The sequence below is a fragment of the Triturus cristatus genome, chromosome 5_1 (genome assembly GCF_964204655.1).
Source record: "Triturus cristatus chromosome 5_1, aTriCri1.1, whole genome shotgun sequence".
Lineage (NCBI taxonomy): Eukaryota > Metazoa > Chordata > Amphibia > Caudata > Salamandridae > Triturus > Triturus cristatus.
Genome location: NC_140587.1, coordinates 173,975,272 through 173,996,915, shown reverse-complemented (window position 1 = coordinate 173,996,915; position 21,644 = coordinate 173,975,272). Strand labels below are relative to the sequence as shown.

The window sequence follows — 21,644 nt, the reverse complement described above, 5'->3', positions numbered from 1 at the left end:
TGATACACAGCAGAAGCGGTGCAGTAATGCAGGGTTATCTTAGGAGCTCCTGTGGTTATGGGACACACCAGAAGCGGTGCAGCAACGCAGGGTTATCTTAGGAGCTCCTGTGGTTATGGTGCGCAGCAGAAGCGGTGCAGTAATGCAAGGTTATCTTAGGAGCTCATGTGGTTATGGTGCGCAGCAGAAGCGGTGCAGTAATGCAGGGTTATCTTAGGAGCTCATGTGGTTATGGTGCACAGCAGAAGCGGTGCAGTAATGCAGGCTTATCTTAGGAGCTCCTGTGATTATGGTACGCAGCAGAAGCGGTGCAGTAATGCAGGGTTATCTTAGGAGCTCCTGTGGTTATGGTGTACAGCAGAAGCGGTGCAGTAATGCAGGGTTATCTTCGGAGCTCCTGTGGTTATGGTGCACAGCAGAAGTGGTGCAGTAACGCAGGGTTATCTTCGGAGCTCCTGTGGTTATGGTGCACAGCGGAAGCGGTGCAGTAACGCAGGGTTATCTTAGGAGCTCCTGTGGTTATGGTGCACAGCAGAAGCGGTGCAGTAACGCAGGGTTATCTTAGGAGCTCATGTGGTTATGATACACAGCAGAAGCGGTGCAGTAATGCAGGGTTATCTTAGGAGCTCCTGTGGTTATGGTGCACAGCAGAAGCGGTGCAGTAATTCAGGGTTATCTTAGAAGCTCATGTGGTTATGGTGCACAGCAGAAGTGGTGCAGTAATGCAGGGTTATCTTAGGAGCTCCTGTGGTTATGGTGCACAGCAGAAGCGGTGCAGCAACGCAGGGTTATCTTAGGAGCTCCTGTGGTCATGGTGCACAGCAGAAGCGGTGCAGTAACGCAGGGTTATCTTAGGAGCTCCTGTGGTTATGGTGCACAGCAGAAGCGGTGCAGTAACGCAGGGTTATCTTAGGAGCTCCTGTGGTTATGGTGCACAGCAGAAGCGGTGCAGTAACGCAGGGTTATCTTAGGAGCTCCTGTGGTTATGGTGCACAGCAGAAGCGGTGCAGTAACGCAGGGTTATCATAGGAGCTCCTGTGGTTATGGTGCACAGCAGAAGCGGTGCAGTAACACAGAGTTATCTTAGGAGCTCCTGTGGTTATGGTGCACAGCAGAAGCGCTACAGTAACGCAGGGTTATCTTAGGCGCTCATGTGGTTATGATACACTGCAGAACCGGTGCAGTAATGCAGGGTTATCTTAGGAGCTCCTGTGGTTATGGGACACACCAGAAGTGGTGCAGCAACGCAGGGTTATCTTAGGAGCTCCTGTGGTTATGGTGCGCAGCAGAAGCGGTGCAGTAATGCAGGGTTATCTTAGGAGCTCATGTGGTTATGGTGCGCAGCAGAAGCGGTGCAGTAATGCAGGGTTATCTTAGGAGCTCCTGTGGTTATGGTGCACAGCAGAAGCGGTGCAGTAATTCAGGGTTATCTTAGAAGCTCATGTGGTTATGGTGCACAGCAGAAGTGGTGCAGTAATGCAGGGTTATCTTAGGAGCTCCTGTGGTTATGGTGCACAGCAGAAGCGGTGCAGCAACGCAGGGTTATCTTAGGAGCTCCTGTGGTCATGGTGCACAGCAGAAGCGGTGCAGTAACGCAGGGTTATCTTAGGAGCTCCTGTGGTTATGGTGCACAGCAGAAGCGGTGCAGTAACGCAGGGTTATCTTAGGAGATCCTGTGGTTATGGTGCACAGCAGAAGCGGTGCAGTAACGCAGGGTTATCTTAGGAGCTCCTGTGGTTATGGTGCACAGCAGAAGCGGTGCAGTAACGCAGGGTTATCATAGGAGCTCCTGTGGTTATGGTGCACAGCAGAAGCGGTGCAGTAACACAGAGTTATCTTAGGAGCTCCTGTGGTTATGGTGCACAGCAGAAGCGGTACAGTAACGCAGGGTTATCTTAGGCGCTCATGTGGTTATGATACACTGCAGAACCGGTGCAGTAATGCAGGGTTCTCTTAGGAGCTCCTGTGGTTATGGGACACACCAGAAGTGGTGCAGCAACGCAGGGTTATCTTAGGAGCTCCTGTGGTTATGGTGCGCAGCAGAAGCGGTGCAGTAATGCAGGGTTATCTTAGGAGCTCATGTGGTTATGGTGCGCAGCAGAAGCGGTGCAGTAATGCAGGATTATCTTAGGAGCTCATGTGATTATGGTACGCAGCAGAAGCGGTGCAGTAATGCAGGGTTATCTTAGGAGCTCCTGTGGTTATGGTGTGCAGCAGAAGCGGTGCAGTAATGCAGGGTTATCTTAGGAGCTCCTGTGGTTATGGTGCACAGCAGAAGCGGTGCAGTAATGCAGGGTTATCTTAGGAGCTCATGTGGTTATGATGCACAGCAGAAGCGGTGCAGTAATGCAAGGTTATCTTAGGAGCTCCTGTGGTTATGGGACACACCAGAAGCGGTGCAGCAACGCAGGGTTATCTTAGGAGCTCCTGTGGTTATGGTGCGCAGCAGAAGCGGTGCAGTAATGCAGGGTTATCTTAGGAGCTCATGTGGTTATGGTGCGCAGCAGAAGCGGTGCAGTAATGCAGGGTTATCTTAGGAGATCATGTGATTATGGTACGCAGCAGAAGCGGTGCAGTAATGCAGGGTTATCTTAGGAGCTCCTGTGGTTATGGTGTACAGCAGAAGCGGTGCAGTAATGCAGGGTTATCTTAGGAGCTCCTGTGGTTATGGTGCACAGCAGAAGTGGTGCAGTAGTGCAGGGTTATCTTAGGAGCTCCTGTGGTTATGGTACACAGCGGAAGCGGTGCAGTAACGCAGGGTTATCTTCGGAGCTCCTGTGGTTATGGTGCACAGCGGAAGCGGTGCAGTAACACATGGTTATCTTAGGAGCTCCTGTGGTTATGGTGCACAGCAGAAGCGGTGCAGTAATGCAGGGTTATCTAGGAGCTCATGTGGTTATGATACACAGCAGAAGCGGTGCAGTAATGCAGGGTTATCTTAGGAGCTCCTGTGGTTATGGTGCACAGCAGAAGCGGTGCAGTAATTCAGGGTTATCTTAGGAGCTCATGTGGTTATGGTGCACAGCAGAAGCGGTGCAGTAATGCAGGGTTATCTTAGGAGCTCCTGTGGTTATGGTGCACAGCAGAAGCGGTGCAGTAACGCACGGTTATCTTAGGAGCTCCTGTGGTTATGGTGCACAGCAGAAGCGGTGCAGCAACGCAGGGTTATCTTAGGAGCTCCTGTGGTCATGGTGCACAGCAGAAGCGGTGCAGTAACGCAGGGTTATCTTAGGAGCTCCTGTGGTTATGGTGCACAGCAGAAGCGGTGCAGTAACGCAGGGTTATCTTAGGAGCTCCTGTGGTTATGGTGCACAGCAGAAGCGGTGCAGTAACGCAGGGTTATCTTAGGAGCTCCTGTGGTTATGGTGCACAGCAGAAGCGGTGCAGTAACGCAGGGTTATCTTAGGAGCTCCTGTGGTTATGGTGCACAGCAGAAGCGGTGCAGTAACACAGACTTATCTTAGGAGCTCCTGTGGTTATGGTGCACAGCAGAAGCGGTACAGTAACGCAGGGTTATCTTAGGAGCTCATGTGGTTATGATACACTGCAGAAGCGGTGCAGTAATGCAGGGTTATCTTAGGAGCTCCTGTTTTTATGGGACACACCAGAAGTGGTGCAGCAACGCAGGGTTATCTTAGGAGCTCCTGTGGTTATGGTGCGCAGCAGAAGCGGTGCAGTAATGCAGGGTTATCTTAGGAGCTCATGTGGTTATGGTGCGCAGCAGAAGCGGTGCAGTAATGCAGGATTATCTTAGGAGCTCATGTGGTTATGGTGCACAGCAGAAGCGGTGCAGTAACGCAGGGTTATCTTAGGAGCTCCTGTGGTTATGGTGCACAGCAGAAGCGGTACAGTAACGCAGAGTTATCTTAGGAGCTCCTGTGGTTATGGTGCGCAGCAGAAGCGGTGCAGTAATGCAGGGTTATCTTAGGAGCTCCTGTGGTTATGGTGCGCAGCAGAAGCGGTGCAGTAATGCAGGATTATCTTAGGAGCTCCTGTGGTTATGGTGCACAGCAGAAGCGGTGCAGTAACACAGAGTTATTTTAGGAGCTCCTGTGGTTATGGTGCACAGCAGAAGCGGTACAGTAACGCAGAGTTATCTTAGGAGCTCATGTGGTTATGATACACAGCAGAAGCGGTGCAGTAATGCAGGGTTATCTTAGGAGCTCCTGTGGTTATGGGACACACCAGAAGCGGTGCAGCAACGCAGGGTTATCTTAGGAGCTCCTGTGGTTATGGTGCGCAGCAGAAGCGGTGCAGTAATGCAAGGTTATCTTAGGAGCTCATGTGGTTATGGTGCGCAGCAGAAGCGGTGCAGTAATGCAGGGTTATCTTAGGAGCTCATGTGGTTATGGTGCACAGCAGAAGCGGTGCAGTAATGCAGGCTTATCTTAGGAGCTCCTGTGATTATGGTAGGCAGCAGAAGCGGTGCAGTAATGCAGGGTTATCTTAGGAGCTCCTGTGGTTATGGTGTACAGCAGAAGCGGTGCAGTAATGCAGGGTTATCTTCGGAGCTCCTGTGGTTATGGTGCACAGCAGAAGTGGTGCAGTAACGCAGGGTTATCTTCGGAGCTCCTGTGGTTATGGTGCACAGCGGAAGCGGTGCAGTAACGCAGGGTTATCTTAGGAGCTCCTGTGGTTATGGTGCACAGCAGAAGCGGTGCAGTAACGCAGGGTTATCTTAGGAGCTCATGTGGTTATGATACACAGCAGAAGCGGTGCAGTAATGCAGGGTTATCTTAGGAGCTCCTGTGGTTATGGTGCACAGCAGAAGCGGTGCAGTAATTCAGGGTTATCTTAGAAGCTCATGTGGTTATGGTGCACAGCAGAAGTGGTGCAGTAATGCAGGGTTATCTTAGGAGCTCCTGTGGTTATGGTGCACAGCAGAAGCGGTGCAGCAACGCAGGGTTATCTTAGGAGCTCCTGTGGTCATGGTGCACAGCAGAAGCGGTGCAGTAACGCAGGGTTATCTTAGGAGCTCCTGTGGTTATGGTGCACAGCAGAAGCGGTGCAGTAACGCAGGGTTATCTTAGGAGCTCCTGTGGTTATGGTGCACAGCAGAAGCGGTGCAGTAACGCAGGGTTATCTTAGGAGCTCCTGTGGTTATGGTGCACAGCAGAAGCGGTGCAGTAACGCAGGGTTATCATAGGAGCTCCTGTGGTTATGGTGCACAGCAGAAGCGGTGCAGTAACACAGAGTTATCTTAGGAGCTCCTGTGGTTATGGTGCACAGCAGAAGCGGTACAGTAACGCAGGGTTATCTTAGGCGCTCATGTGGTTATGATACACTGCAGAACCGGTGCAGTAATGCAGGGTTATCTTAGGAGCTCCTGTGGTTATGGGACACACCAGAAGTGGTGCAGCAACGCAGGGTTATCTTAGGAGCTCCTGTGGTTATGGTGCGCAGCAGAAGCGGTGCAGTAATGCAGGGTTATCTTAGGAGCTCATGTGGTTATGGTGCGCAGCAGAAGCGGTGCAGTAATGCAGGATTATCTTAGGAGCTCATGTGATTATGGTACGCAGCAGAAGCGGTGCAGTAATGCAGGGTTATCTTAGGAGCTCCTGTGGTTATGGTGTGCAGCAGAAGCGGTGCAGTAATGCAGGGTTATCTTAGGAGCTCCTGTGGTTATGGTGCACAGCAGAAGCGGTGCAGTAATGCAGGGTTATCTTAGGAGCTCCTGTGGTTATGGTACACAGCAGAAGCGGTGCAGTAACACAGGGTTATCTTCGGAGCTCCTGTGGTTATGGTGCACAGCGGAAGCGGTGCAGTAACACAGGGTTATCTTAGGAGCTCCTGTGGTTATGGTGCACAGCAGAAGCGGTGCAGTAACGCAGGGTTATCTTAGGAGCTCATGTGGTTATGATACACAGCAGAAGCGGTGCAGTAATGCAGGGTTATCTTAGGAGCTCCTGTGGTTATTGGACACACCAGAAGCGGTGCAGCAACGCAGGGTTATCTTAGGAGCTCCTGTGGTTATGGTGCACAGCAGAAGCGGTGCAGTAATGCAGGGTTATCTTAGGAGCTCCTATGGTTATGGTACACAGCAGAAGCAGTGCAGTAATGCAGGGTTATCTTAGGAGCTCATGTGGTTATGGTGCACAGCAGAAGCAGTGCAGTAACACAGGGTTATCTTAGGAGCTCCTGTGGTTATGGTGCACAGCAGAAGTGGTGCAGTAACGCAGGGTGTGGCACATGTTTATGGAACATGGCAGAAGAGGTACAGTAACGCAGGTTGTGGCACAAACAGTCTCATGGTCATTGTACACAGCAGAAGAAGTGTAGTAATGCAGGGTGTGGCACACACGGTCTCATGGTTATGGTACACAGCAGAAGAAGTGCAGTTATGCAGGGTGTGGTACACGCTGTCACATGGTCATGGTACATAGCAGAAGATGTGTAGTAATGCAGGGTGCAGCACACACGGTCTCATGGTCATGATAGACAGCAGAAGAGGTGCAGAGGTGCAGTCATGCTGGGTGCAGCACACACGGTCTCATGGTCATGGTACGCAGCAGAAGAGGTGCAGAACTGGAGATGCAGTAATGCAGGGTGTAGCACATGGGCATACATGGTCGTAAGACAAAGCATACCAGGTGCAGACGAAAGAGGTGCAGTAATGCAGGGTGTAACACACACAGTCTCATGGGGTGCGTGCACAGCAGAAGAGGTGCAGAAATGCAGGGTGTAGCACATGGGCTAACGTGGTCATGGTAGGCAGCAGAAGAGGTGCAGTAATGCAGGGTGTCACATGGGCTCACATTGGCATCAGCGCACATGACTCTAGCAGTGCAGGTCACCTTTTAAGATTCACCAGCTTCACACGTTCATCAGACACACAGAAGTGCAGCGAATGCAGGTCAGGTGTGATAGAGTTACAGCTTCAAGGCACACTTGATCTGGGGTCCCTCGCCAGATGAATGCATGAATGCATGTCATGTTGGACAGTGATTACAGTGTTTGGACAGTGATTGGCAGTATAGGAGTCTCCGACCTCTTTCCTTTAAGTTTCTGAACACTGACCCTGGGCTCTGGGTGATCCGGACGAGTCCTCTCCACGCAGGCCTTCCACCTCCGGGGTCCTTCAGCAGCAGTGTTTCTTCCTCGGTACCGGGGTCTAGTGCCTCCTGTAGAAGGGAGGCGCCCAGGATGCGCTGCTGTGTTCAATTTATATCCAGTTGTAGGATTATTGTCTTCAGTCCAATTGTCCAATCAGATTCATTGTTCACCCCAAACCTTTGAAGTCGGCCTGTGAAGTTGTGAGTGAACCACAAACTATCTCTCCTCCATTCAGGATAGATAGATATTCAAGACAGACAGTGGTACAAGGCCTTGAAACCTTCTAATGGAGAACAGGAGTTTGAGGAGCTGTGAGGGGGCCGGGGTGAGACAAAGAGAAGGGGGACTGGAGACACTGACTACAACCAAGACTTCGATACTCCCTACAACAGAAAGCCTTTTACACACACGCCGAGGCCCCCACTGCAGCACATGGGAACCTCATCTCACATGTCCACAAGCACTGCATCCTATAGACCTGGCCTGAAGGTACCTGAGCCAAACAGCACTGTGAGGCCCTGCTAATGCCAATACAGCGCTGTACAAATCTGTGCCAAACATGCATGCTGCACATACACTCAGATGGAGCCCAGATATGACATACTACACAGAGTCAGAAGGTAATGTCAGTAGGCACTCCCCTCTCTGAGTTTGAGGCGACATCTACCCCACTACTCTACTCGTCTGCCAAAACCTTTAGTAGTGTCATGGGCTAGTCATTTGAGGGGGATCCACTCGGGTTAAAAGCAGGACCTCTCTGGGTGGTCTTCAACCTTGTACCCTGCTGGAGACAAAAGGACATACCGGATGTCAAGCACTTGTCAGGGGACTTGTGGTGCGGTTCTCCTGCACAAGATGATATTCCGTTCCAGGATAGTTAAATGGAAGCAGTTTGTCACATGGACACTGCACCAAAACCTTTGACTCTACTGTTCACGCTCTCAATCTGCCTGCTGCCTTTCTGCCATACACCCTGCTTGCGGTCGGTGCCTGCTCTCCTGGCTGCCTGTGCTTGTTGCAGACTCTGCATCAGAATGTTGCCTGCTCTCTCATTAATCCTGCCTGTTCCCAGTTGCGGCCCTGTATGAGGTCGGTGCCTGTTCCCTCTTGTAGACCCTGTAAAGGGCTGGTGTCCGCGCTCTTTTTCTGGCAGGTTGCTTATCACAGACCCCTTTATGAGTGTGTTGCCTGTTTTCTGTTGCAGACCCCGTACGATGCTGGAGTCTGATTCCTGCTTCAGACCCTGTAAGAGGCTGGTGTCTGATTCTTGCTTCAGACCTTGTAAAGGGCTGGGACCTGCTCCGTTGCAGACTTTCTCTTCGGGCACCTGCCTGACTCCTGTCATAGACCATGAAAGCACGTGACATCTACTCTCACTCTCTCTCGCTGCCTGTTTCTTGTCTTCTACTCTGCATGGTGCCTGCTGACTGTTCTCAGTCACAGATAGGCCTGGGCAAAAATTGCGTTTCGGTCGCGGAAATTGCGATAATTTGACATTTTCGCGTTCCGCGGAGAGCGCGAAAATGTCAAAATTTCCGCAATCCGCATTTTACCGGAAATATTTTGCTTGCTCGCGCTGTAAAATAATACATTCTCGCGTGCGCGCGATCGCCTTACCTGAATCCCCGCGTTCGCCGACAAGTTTTCCTGATCCGGTCGCGTTCTCCATGAGATGTTGGATTGTTGGTAACCATTTGCGCTGTCTCGCGACAGTTCGCGCCCGCAGTGACGTCATTCGTTGCGCAATCACGCCTTTCTTCTCGCGATCATGCACCGCGAGACAAAGATGGCCGCGCCCGCGAGCAACCACATGGGTAAGTTGGCGAGCCGCGACCATGCAGAAAATACCGCGAACGGGCGGGAAAAATACTTCCGCATCTTCGCGATATTTCCGCGTGTTTGCGGAGATTTTTAACATTTTCGCGATAATTTTCGAAAGTGAATTTCGCAAATTCCGCCAACCCCTAGTCACAGACCCTGTATGAGGCTGCCACCCGCCGTCTTGCTGTGACTGTTCTCAGTCACACACCCTGTATGAGGCTGGCACCTGCCATCTTCCTGTGACTGTCTGTTCTCAGTCACACACCCTGTGTGAGGCTGGCACCTGCCGTCTTCCTGTGACTGTCTGTTCTCATTCACACACCCTGTGTGAGGCTGGCACCTGCCGTCTTCCTGTGACTGTCTGTTCTCCGTAGAAGATCCTGTAGGAGTCTGATAAATGCTCTCAATAGGTCTATTCTCAGTCACAGACCCTGTATGAGGCTGGTACCTGCCCCCCTCTTGTGACTATTCTCTGTTAAAGACCATGTATACGTTTGATGCACGCTCTCTCATTTTGGTTGTCTGTTTTCTGTTGCAGACCCTGCCTGGAGTTGCTGACTGCACTCTTACTGTGTCTGTTTTCTGTCACAGACCCTGCCTGGGGTTGGTGCCTGCAGTCTTTCTGTGTCTGTTCTCTGTCACAGACCCTGCCTGGGGTTGGTGCCTGCACTCTTCCTGTGTCTGTCAGTTCTCTGTCACAGACAGGGCCTGGGGTTGGTGCCTGCACTCTTCCTGTATCTGTCTGTTCACTGTCACAGACAGTGGCTGGGGCTGGTGCCTGCACTCTTCCTGTGTCTGTCTGTTCTCTGTCACAGACCCTGCCTGGGGTTGGTGCCTGCACTCCTCCTGTGTCTGTCTGTTCTCTGTCATAGACCCTGCTTGGGACTTGCTCTCTTTCTATGTCGGTCTGTTCTCTGTCACAGACTCATCCTGGGGTTGGTACCTGCTCTCTTCCTGTGTGTGTTCTCTGTCTCAGACCCTGCATGTGGCTGGCCCCTGTATAGACAAGTTCCTGATATGGTTATTCAGTCAATGAAATGTAGATGTAACATATTCAAGAACGGGGCCAAAACAGTGTCTGTGTCCTTTTCTGTGATACTAAGGGCTGGTGCACGCAATCCTGATAAGTGGGACTGGTACTTTCAATCTAGAAATGTGTGGCCGGTACTTACATTATTAATGTATGACTGGTAGGTACAGTCTGGGTACGTGTCGCAGGTACTTGTGATCTGGAGGTTATCCTGGTCGTCCCGCTCTCCCATTAGCAGGAACACTGGAGACAATATGGGAAGGGTTTGGTCTCTTTTATTAAGACACCCTTCTTCGTTTATCCCTATAGTTCATGGGTACTTATGTTTTTTCCACAGACTTGAACAATGTTAAGAAATGAAAGTCACAGAGGAAGCTATTTTAATCTTGTTAGGGTACCATCCCAGCCTTGTTTTCTCTCCTCAGGCAGAAATACCGGAAAAGGAACATAAAAAAATCAAAAGAAAGAAGGACACAGTCAGATCACTTTGGCAGCTTTTGGGAAAATATGCTCCCGTCACCCGTGCTTCCTAGCGTGTCATGCCTAGGTGCCAGGGGGATTTTAATGTTTTGGGGTTGGGGCACTTGCCTGGACCCACGACCCACCTGGGCCGTGGGGTTGGCAGTCCCAGCCTCCTCTTCTCCGGTTGGAGAGCTGGACTCAAGCGCGTTGCTCTGGAGCAGTCTCTTCTCGGCTGCTTCTCCAACTGGGTCAGGGTCGATTCTTTGGTCCTCTGTTCCTCGTCTCTTCCTTGTCTCCTTTCTCCTCCGCGTCCCTCTTCTGGTCGATTCCCGGCGTCTCCTTGGCCTCACCGGCTCCGCCCCCCTGCTCTCTAGTTGGTGGTCCGTCGATTCCCTGCTGGGCTACTGGACTGCTCACCCTGCTTCCGGTCCGGAACACGGCAGCCGCCATGTTGGAAATGTCGTGATGATCCACCGTCGCGGGAGCGAAACCCTCACAGTAGTGACAATTGTTTGTAAGCAAGACTGTACTCCATGATAACGTGGCTTGGACAGCCATCATGGTGGATGCAGTCTAGTGAAGTTCCTGCCGCCCAAGCCATAATCTGCAATAATCTGCCGATATCCCTCTCCTGAGTGAGCCAAATCCACTGCTCCTGCACTCGGAGCCAAGAGGCGTCCTTGATCCTGGCGCCGTGGCTGATCTGACGTCGAGGGCGGCCACTACAGGCGACGGAGGAGTCGCGGCCTAGTGCCAGGGCCGGCACCATAGGACGAGATCACGCTGTCGCGGGCTCCTGGCGCGGTGAGTGTGGCCCTAGAAGAAGCCGAAGTGCTGCCCCGTGGGACTCGCTGACGACTTAGGTGCCGGGGCCGCGGTGCACCGGGGCCAGCGCGGCTGGTGCCAGATCTGGGACCTGGTTGCGGGTGCCCAGGAGATCCTGGAGGCCCCGCGGGGCTCGTGGAGGCCCTCGTGTGTGTCGTGCAGTAGCGCCCCGGGCAGTCGGGGCCCCTGGCAGCTGGGGCATAGCCATCGGCCCCCACAAAGAAGACTCACCCACATCGGAGGGCTCAGACGAGAGAGGTAGTGCGGCGTCCTCAAGGTCAACCCTGTGCAGCTTGAAGGGGTCCGGCAGGCGCCTTGAGACACGGGTGTGCCCCGCAGGGCCGGGTGCCACCCCAGGGGTTCCCTTCGACCCAGGAGCACCGGGGCAGACAGTGACACTGACTGTGCCCGGGTCGCTCCTGTTGACCAACCTTCGTGGCTGGCTGGGCCTGAGGGCCCAGAGAGGAGACCTGCTTGTGGCCGAGGCTGCGCCCATGGGGGTACTCTGGCCCGCCTGCGCCTCCCATCCTACTAGGGGCACTCGTGGGGCCCAAAAGTACCAAGACACGGCAGTGGAGGCAGGCATTGGGCCCTGCTGACTGGGGTCCACGACGGCCGGAAGCCGACGCTGCAGCTGATTGACGACCTTGGGGCCCGTGCTGAGGGTGTCACAGCCCAGCTGGGGATACAGCAGAGGTGGCTCGTCACATAAAGGGCCTGTGAGGAGACGTGCCACTATTCCCCCGCCCCAGAGGGGATACTGAAGCTGAGCTAGGCTTAGTGCGGCTTGTAGCCCAGGGGGGCCAGATTCGGTGAGGCCTGGCCTGCTGTAGTATACCCGAGTGTCCCCAACGGGGCACCTAGGTGGCAGGTTGCCTAGCGGAGATACGTGCCAGAATCTTTAACGGAAGGAAATACAATCAGAAGCGGGGTAGACACTGTACTATGGCTCCCCCTCCTGACCTCCCTTTCCCATCATGGCCAAGGATAAACCAGTGAGCCCCACCTCCAAGCAAAGCACCCTGGACCAGTTTGCCTCAGCCCCTGGTAGCACGAGCAACACAGACACTGGGAGCCCTGTCCCCAACAATGCCACTTTGCTGGCCGCAAGCACTCAGGTCCGCGATACCCTGGACACAAAGATTAGTGCTGTGGGTTTGGAGGTCTCCTTTTTGTGTCAAGATCTTAGAAAGGCTGTGGATCGCATCACGTAGGCGGAGACCTGTGTTTTCGACGGTGGAGGACACAGTGGCAACCCTGCAAACAAAGGTGAACAAACTCACCGTCGTAACACAAGAGCTGGCATCCGGCGTTAAAGATGCCGAGGGCCGCTCCCGACGCAATAACCTGCACTTTATTGGCTTTCTGGAGGGGTGCGAGGGCTCCTCCATGGAATGCTTTCTCATGCAGTGGTTGAGATCCCTCCTGCCTGAAGACTCCTTATCCTCCTGTTTCATGGTAGAGAGAGCCCACAGGGCATTGACTAGGAAGCCCCCTCCGGTGGAACGCCCCAGGCCAGTAATTGCCAAGCTGCTGAATTATGTAGACCCGTAAGCCATCCTTCAATATGCAAGAACCCACAGGAATAAACTGCTCTATGATTCGCAGAACATAATGACCTTCACCTACACCCGCCTGGTGCAGCAACAGCGCTAGTCATTTACAGCCGCCAAACGCAGACTTAGAGAACTCAATGTGCAGTATATGCTGTTGTACCCAGCCCGAATGAGAATAACATATCATTCTTAATCTCTCTTCTTTGATACGCCGGAAGCAATCTTCACTTGGGCCGGAGAGACAGTAAATCTAAAACCACACACCCCGCCGCCTCTGGAGTCTCACTCCTCACAGGATACACATAGGAATCGTCCGAAGAAGGTCAGCTCCAAAAGGCAACACAGGTCGAGGTCCAACTGGTGCTCCCAGACACAGGGCGACGAGTCGTGAATGCAGCGGGACCCCTCCTGCATCTTCTGCCCATTGCTTCGACTGGGGATATTGATCACCCCGAAGACTATGGCTCACCTAGAGAGCAAATATGGCTTGGGGGCCTGAAGCCACTAACACCCCCTGAACAATTATGTTTAGGTTTTGTGGGAATTTTGGGTACTATTGGCAGAGGTACCCTGGGAACCCCTGTTGGGGCCTCGGGCTCTCTCCAACCGCTACAGATACTCCTTGTTGGTGGAGGTATTGGGGTGGGGCATGGGGGGAGGGTGGCGGGAGATGTTCAGATTTCCTGGACTAAAGTATTTCATTTCACACATAGGCACAGGGAACCCACTACAATTTCACGTGCTCACCCTAGCTGGCAACCTCCCTAGATGACAGATGACCTCGCACACAATTAATTCCCAGCCTGGAGGTCTGAACTTTATAATGTGGATTGTTAGAGGGATGCTCAATAAGCAAGCCAATCGCTGGGAAGTGGATATACTCCTAGTGCAAGAGACCCATCTACTAGGCAATAAAGCCCCATGTCTTGCTCGGTTTGGTTATGACACAGTACATCACTCAGGGTTCACACGTGGCTCTCGCGGAACGGCCATTCTCGTACACTGCCGGATCCCCTTCACTCTGTCAAAACTCTGGTCAGATCCAGGGGAATAATACACCATAGCGACAGGTACATTATACAGCGAAACAATAACCATAGGCAGTGTTTACGCCCCTCCCCCCTTAGGAAACACTTTCATTGACAAAAACACATGACTTTGGGGAGAACTCCCGGACGGTCTAATGATACTGGCGGCGACTGGAATGACGCCATGTCACCCTTGGACCGCCGTCGTGAGTCAGGACATTGGCCCCAATCGGGAGAATCCAAACTCCACCAGCTTGCCGACACGCTGGGGTGGTCAGAACCATGGCGGGCACATCACCCCACGGAACTGGGCTTCACGTTCCTTTCAGCCGTAGATGGCTCCCTATCCAGAATAGACGACTTCTTCTTACCGCACAGCCACATACATAGGGCCTCCCATGTCTCTATCCTGCTGAGAGGCCTCTCCGACCACCCCCGGTTCTTCTACACATTGGGCAAACAAACCCCCCTTCGGATGGCGCATATCACCCTGGCACCTCCGTGACCCGGGTTACCAAGACGTTCTCCAACTGGCAATTACAGACTATCTAATGTCCAATGTGGACACTGCCCCCTCCAGTGTTATACTGTGGGAAGCTCTTAAACCCACTATCCACGGGGTGGACATCAGCTTTCGCACTGGGGAAAAACGCAAGCACCCCGCACAAATAGTAGACCTTGAAATTTGCCAGAGGACTCTTGAAGCCGAAGCTGCAGAGACCTCAGGCCCAATACCGCAACGCAGCCTCTTCCAAGTACAACAACAAATCCATCAGTATCTCACTTATGAGGCGCATGAGATCTGGTTAGCGACCCAACATAGGATTTAACAATGGGGTGACAAATCAATTAAAATGCTTCATCATTAGTGTCAGGCGGCGATGTCCCCAGCCTCGGTGCCAGCACTGCGAAACGCGGACAGAGTTCTTTGTACTACCCCTGACACAGTCGTACAAGCGTTTACGGCCTACTATGCCTCCTTATACGAGCAGAAGGATCTCGTATCAAGCGCGACGATAGGGGATTTTCTAACAGACATATCTCCCAAAAAGCTCCCAGACCACCTGCGCGACCAGCTAGATGCCCCCATAACCGCAGAGGAACTCGATGCAGCTTTATCCAACATGCACGCCGGTCTCGCGCCTGGCCCCAACGGCTTCCTTAGTGACTTTCTACGACCACAAGGCGCAGCTCGGCCACATCTGTCGGATGCACTCCATGAGGCTCTGGAGCAGCACATCTTACTTCCTGATTGGCGCCATAGTGAGATAGTGGAGTTCCTTAAACCAGGCCACCTCCAGAAGAACCATCTTCTTACCGCCCCATCTTCCTCCTAAATTTTGAACCCAAACTGTTGGGTAAGGTCCTTGCTGACCGCCTCCGCACATATGTCCAAGAACTGATCCACCCAGACAAGGCTTACTTCATACTGCACCAGTCTACCCAGCACAATATTAGACGGGTCCACAATGCCATTGCGAAGCCCCGGAGCTGGGCTGCCCTGCGGCCATTCTTTTGACCGATATAGATAAGGTGTTTGAGTCCATGAGTTGGACTTATTTATTTCAGCTCCTCTGATCTCTCAACTTTGGTCCACGCTTTTTGTCCTACATATATTTATTACTCACAGAGCTCTCAGGCTCTGTGCGGGTAGCAGGTTTCCGGTCAGCACCCTTCCCAATACGTCGGGGTACGAGGCAGGGTTGCCCCCTGTATCCATTGCTATTTGCGCTCGCCACAGAGCCCTTAGCTACATGGGTGCGGCGGGACACATTAATTCGTGGGTATGAATGGTCACAGGACCGGTCTGACAGAATTGCGCTATATGCAGACGACGTATTATTCTTTTTAAGCGACCCTGGATTTTCCGGCCCCCGGATTCTCCAGGTACTTTGGGTGTTTGGGTAGACCTCCGGCCTTGGAGCTAATGCAGCGAAGTCAGTGTTATTTCTAGTATGCGGAGCCCATGGGCGCGGCTCCTGAGCTTCGCAGTTATCCCACGCAGCCGAGGGCTTCAAAGATCTGTGGGTCTTCATCTTGCCTTGTCCCACGATATCTTGGGCATATAATATCAATCCACGCACGTGATTCGCCCAGGTTAATGCACTCCTTAACAATTGCCTATGGGGAGGGGGCGACGCCCGTTTTGCGCTACGAACCTGCATGCAGTCGACGTACTGTGGCTGTCGCCGAGCTTCCAGGCTTCCGAGCATGGGACCTCATTGGAATCTCTACCCTGAGCGACATTCTGCTGGGACCCAAATCTTTTCAGCAACTGCAAATAGAATACCACTTGCACCGGACACAGTTTTACAAATATCTGCAGCTGAGACATGCCCTGACTCCCCTAATCTGCTTGCTGGGAGGTCTACCAGAATTTCACCCCAATAGAGAGACGTTTACTAATGGGGGATCTTGGCACGCATAAGATCTGGCAAATCTACCAGACACTGACTACTCATACCCAAACCACACTACACAAAACCCGGGATGTGTGGGAAGCAGACATCCCTGATCTTACAGACGATGAATGGACTGAGGCTCTAGCTAGTCCCGAGGTGCCACTATAGCCACACAATACCGCCTAATTCCATTTAAATACCTGCACAGAGCATACTACACCCGCTCCACCCTCTGGAGGATAGGCATTATACAGTCCCCCACATGTCTGAGATGCGGAGAATCGGAGGGGACTTTCCTACACACGGTCTGGAGCTGTGGGGCACTGCAACCATTTTGGCATAAAATATCTTCTTGTCTGGGTCTGGTCCTGTCCTGGTGTCTTCCATTCGATCCCATGCTTTTCTTACTTCACAGCACCGAGGAGATAGGGGGAAATCACTATAAACTACATCTTCTATTTTTGGGCCTCACATTTGCCAAGCGGGGCATTGCCCAAACGTGGAAAGGTACCTCCCCGCCATCAATGGGTGGGTGGAGAAAGGCCATGGACAGATGCATGGAGGCTGAAATCGTGGTGTACCAGGCGCGTGGTTGTCCACAAAAACATAAGAAAATATGGTCTCGCTGGGCAACAGACGGCGACATAGACCTGCCTCCCCTGCCACCATTAGACCCTCCCTAAACCAGGCAATCAAATCACACTTGACCATATTTAGGTAAGATGAGTCTCTCTGCCATCTAAACATGTACACCTGGACATTGTACTTATAGTGAAAGATGCAGTAACCTGTGCCAAGTTTAGTTATTGGGCCTGTATGTTCACAGGCAATGTTGTTTGAATATAATTGGCACTATCTCATATAAGCTGTATCTAAAATATACGCTTCGAGTACCGTCCGCTATGTACCATCAAAGTCAATAAAATGTGTTAATAATAAAAAAAAGACTGCACTCCATATATCTACACTTATTTCTTGCACTCTCATCTCTGCAGGTAAAACTTCAAGAATGGCTGTGTCTTCTGAAGAACGAGGAAAAGAATATTCAGGAATCTACATTCAAGGAAGAGGAACAATATAAAACCATGAGGGTGAGTGGCTGCAGTGAGTGCTGTGTCTCTCTGTGTCTGTATATGTCCATGCCCATGTCTTTTTGTGACCTCTTGGAGTTCAAGAACACAGAGGCTGATGAGTCACCCTACAAACTGGGTCATGGTCCCCACCAAATAAATATACTGACGGGAGTCACTGCACTTGGATATTGGGGCTGAAACCGGCCACGGGCTCATCCTAAAAAAATCATAAAATCAAGAATTACTCTTCTGATCCTAAGGTAGTACTTACATACTCACACGGTGTGTGATAGAGTATGTGTGCACAGTTGTGGCATTATCTGGCTGTGAGTACGTAGCAGTGTGTGTGTGTGCGCGTGTGTGTGTGTGTGTGTGTGTGTGTGTGCATGCATAAGTGGGTGCATGCATGTTCACACTTGGGTGTACATGTCTAAGTATTTGTTCAAATATGGATGGCCCTGGAGTTATGTATGGGAGTCTTTACAAGGTTTGTGTGTGAGTGTGCACATTAATGTGTGCATCTGTATGAGTGTGTACCTCTGGGTGTGTGTATGCATGGATCTGGAGTTATACATCTGTGAGACTGTATATGCATCTGTGTGTGAGTATATATATGCATGGGTGCGTGCCTCTGTGAGTCTGCATGCATTGCCCAAAGATATCCACCTTTGAGTTTGTATAAGGTTTGTGTGTGAGTCTGCAAATTAATGTGTGCATCTATATGAGTGTGTACCTCTGTGGGTTGTTTATGCGTGGATCGGTAGTGATCTATACATCCAACAGACAAAGCAAGCCTGGAGTAAGCCCCTTCCTAAACAAAGGTTTTAGCAATGTAATCATGCTATGGTATTGTATATACAACATCAAATCAGAGAACATCCAACAGAGTTCACCGAAGTAATGGAAGCTCCAACATTGTGTACATGAGTTTTAACCCACGAATAGTTCATCTACCTCTAATCGTAGCACGTTTCGGGACATTTACATTCCCTTCTTCAGGACATAAGCATTTCTAATTCTAGGAATGAAATGGGCACAGCTCAGCTTCAGCCTCTGACCTTGGACATTCTCTGTTCTGCTAAATCCCCATTGCAAGATTTTCCTGCAACAGTCTTATTAATCGGCCTTAGTTTGACGCGTCAGTTTTTATGCCTTCATTAGACCTTTCTTACAGGGATAGGCCACAGCAGACGGGAATGTCCCAGGATAACTGGTGCACCTAGCCCTGCCTCAGGATGGGAGAAGGGGCAGGCCTGTAACGTGGAAGCCCCTGGTGTACATTTATCACCACTCTGACACTGCCATTGGTCGTGATATTAAAGTATTCAACAGGGAGTGTCTGTAGTGATAAAGTTAACAAGGGTGTCACTGCCATAAACCTTTCATGGTATCTGATAAACTCTCCCACAGTTTTCATGAAGTGTTTCTCCTAAGGTGAATTGGGTCCTACTGTATTGTACTCATTTTGCAGACAGAGGAACCAGATCCACCCTCTAAAGCTTTGAAACTTCTTTAGTTGAATTTTATGGCGTGACATAGAGGCTAACATCATGCAAATCTCCTTTATTGCCAGCTCACAGCAGCAACAATTGAAGAATATAGAACTTCAATAACATTTTAATAGGCTATAAAGTCCCCCTGCATGCAGTGTTCTCCCTTTCGTTGTTGCTTCTGCTCACAAGATAAGTACAGCCTTTATTGTACTAATACTTAGGGCTGATTTTGATGTCGCCGGTCCCGACCGCCTCATTAGGATGCGACGGAACACTGTTCTGTCGCATGCCTATATTCCACTATAGGAGCATGCATTCCAGCTGTAAACCGGCTGTAATGCATGCTCCCATAGTAAAATTGGAGGTACGGTTCATCCCTGCACCCAGTGGCAGGCACCTCAATGTGCCAGCCACAAGGTGCAGGGATCATCAGGGGGGCACCATAGGCACCCCCTAGGACTCCAACTGGAGGCTGTGCACCAAAGGGGGCCCTGCTGGGGGCCCCAAACATGTTTTTGACATGGTTTCCATGTCGGACAGACCGGCCTTTGAGATTACTGGCCGGCTGCTGAATGGCAGATGGGCTCTCAGAGCCCGTCAGAAGCAAGCCGGAATGACCGTCCAGTTTACTTTCCGACTGCCTATATCTTATATTTCATCCTAATTAGGAAAGTAAACCGAATGGCCCATTACGATGCGGCCCTAAAGGCTCCGACCAAAGGTCGGAGGCTTTACAGGGCATATCATAATCGGTGCCTTATTGAGTTATTTTACCTTGAAATATACCACCCTCCTCTATAGAAAATAAGAATAATATCCATCTCCTACCCTGGTACTAACACGCTCAACCAGGTTATTGTGTAACCCCTCCCATGTCTCCCAATGTCTTTTCCTAACCCTAGGAAGGAGGGTGGTTGTTTTTTTATATTTAACTTCCCCTCTCTTACAGCGTCGGGTCGGAGGTCCTACTACCTCCGTACCCGACACACCTTTTCGGCGTTTCTCTCGGCTCCTTAAGGCCAAGAAATGCGCCCTTACTGTGGACTGGTATTTTCTTTCAAAGTCCGACTCCATGTCACTTGTTGCTGCAGGCCAGCTTTCTTTGAAAAGTGTGAGCCCGCATCCCGCTGCCATAATAGCGGGAGCTTTTTGAAAGAAAAAAAAAAAAGACCGGCTTGCGAAGGACACCTCCCACTGAGGCCGTCGCGCTGCGCACGCGGTGACTCACCCATCAGCAGCAATCCAGTGGAGTCATCTCACGGACACGGCCACGGAAGAGAGTCCATCTACTTAACAAAGATGCCGGCAGCCCTCCTTTTCCCTCAGCGACTGCAGGCCCATGTAAATAAAGACAGCGGTGCGATGCACAATCATCGCACAGTTTAATAAATAACAACAGAAAAAAGAGATAGTCTGGGGCACAACAATAAAGAAAGAACCGCACAATTAGAGGAAAGACCCTTAGGAGATGGTCAGCCACACTCTGTACACGGTGGTGCCATTTTAGGAGATTGGGACACCTTAGTAAAGACACAACAGTGGCCATTTTAACTGATTGGGCAAACTGCTTGAATTCTGGAAGTTGAAGTCCAACGAACTGCCAAAGCACCTGTTTCCTTACACTGAGCCCAGTAATCTTAAATAATATTTACCTTCTGCCATGTCCCTTGCACCTTGAGAGAATACTATGGAGCATAGACTGGAAGAACTTCTAAATAAGGACTGGATAAGGTAATGGGACACTGGATGACAAAAAGTGGAGGTTCACTCCAACAGGGGTTGGCCAGTTGCTGTCCCAGGACGCCCTGAAGGGGGAGATGGGGTGATTAAGACCCAAAGGAAAGGGGCTGCAGGGGAAATCCTGCCAAAGGGTGTAAAAAAGCCCAAACCCTCAAAACAAATTACTTCACGCTTTGGCGGTGACAATGTTGGTGCCTTGGGCACTGCAGATGGGCAAGAAAAAGGCCCAGAAGTACCTATTCCCATCGATTGCGATGAAGCATTGGAGGATGAAATTAACCTATCCTGTTCCTTCGTTTTTGATACGGATATTGAGGAGATAGAGGTAACGAATATGGGTACAACTGACGAGGCATCAAAGGCCTCCAGGACAAAAATGGGCATTGATGACCCATTCGGAGAGAGTATGTTTGACCCGCTCAAACAGCCCTTGTCTCCAGAGTTGGCTCCATCGCGGCATTTTGCCGAGTACCTCTCCTTTTGGCTTAGGAAGGAAATAGCAAAGATGTCAGGTCCCGTCTTAGATCCGATTGCCCACGCCCTGCCCTCCCGGATAAAGTTGGGTCTACCTCAGAGTTAGACGCAAAGGTGGTGGCTCTAAGCGTCAAGGGAGGAAAAGGCCCTAGGAAAGGTATCGATAAAGGCCTCAAGTCCTGGCAAGACTGTCTACTTGATATTACTGACCCACTCACAAAGACGTTTGAGATGGCTGAAGTGGCTCATCTTAAAGACACCATCATTGACCCCAAGGAATTGCGCCAATGGGTACAAAGAGCCATCTGCCTCCTGGGGAACGCAAATACTGCACTCTCAAATGAGAGAAGAAAAAGCATATTGCAAAAAATAGATCTCAGATTGGTCAAACTGGCCACTAGCGGAGGAGTAGCTGCCTCCCAGGGTCTACTTTTTGGGGGACAATTTTATTAGGGGCATAGCTAAGTGCATGGGAGCTTTTAGCTCAATTCAGAAGTCCTAGAAAGCCATGAAGAAAGTCTTCCAGGATAGGGTTTTTGGCAGGGCCGGGAGAACAGGGGGTCGGTTCCTTAGCCGTGGCCAAAGCTCTTCAAGACCCTACCTGGGACATGGCGCAAGATTTCGCACCCACACTTTGGTCCACATTTGTCATTTATACCCCCAGAAACAAATACTTCACGGGAGAGG

At 51.2% G+C, this 21,644-nt stretch overlaps 1 pseudogene across 1 annotated transcript in view; it reads left to right on the top strand.

Moving 5' to 3' along the window:
• LOC146830579 (E3 ubiquitin-protein ligase TRIM39-like) overlaps positions 1–21,644 on the top strand; it is a 129,541-nt pseudogene that overhangs the window by 21,723 nt on the left and 86,174 nt on the right. Inside the window, exon 3 of the transcript XR_014961446.1 lies at positions 17,173–17,268. The product of XR_014961446.1 is annotated as an E3 ubiquitin-protein ligase TRIM39-like (transcript). The remainder of the gene's footprint in view (positions 1–17,172; positions 17,269–21,644) is intronic.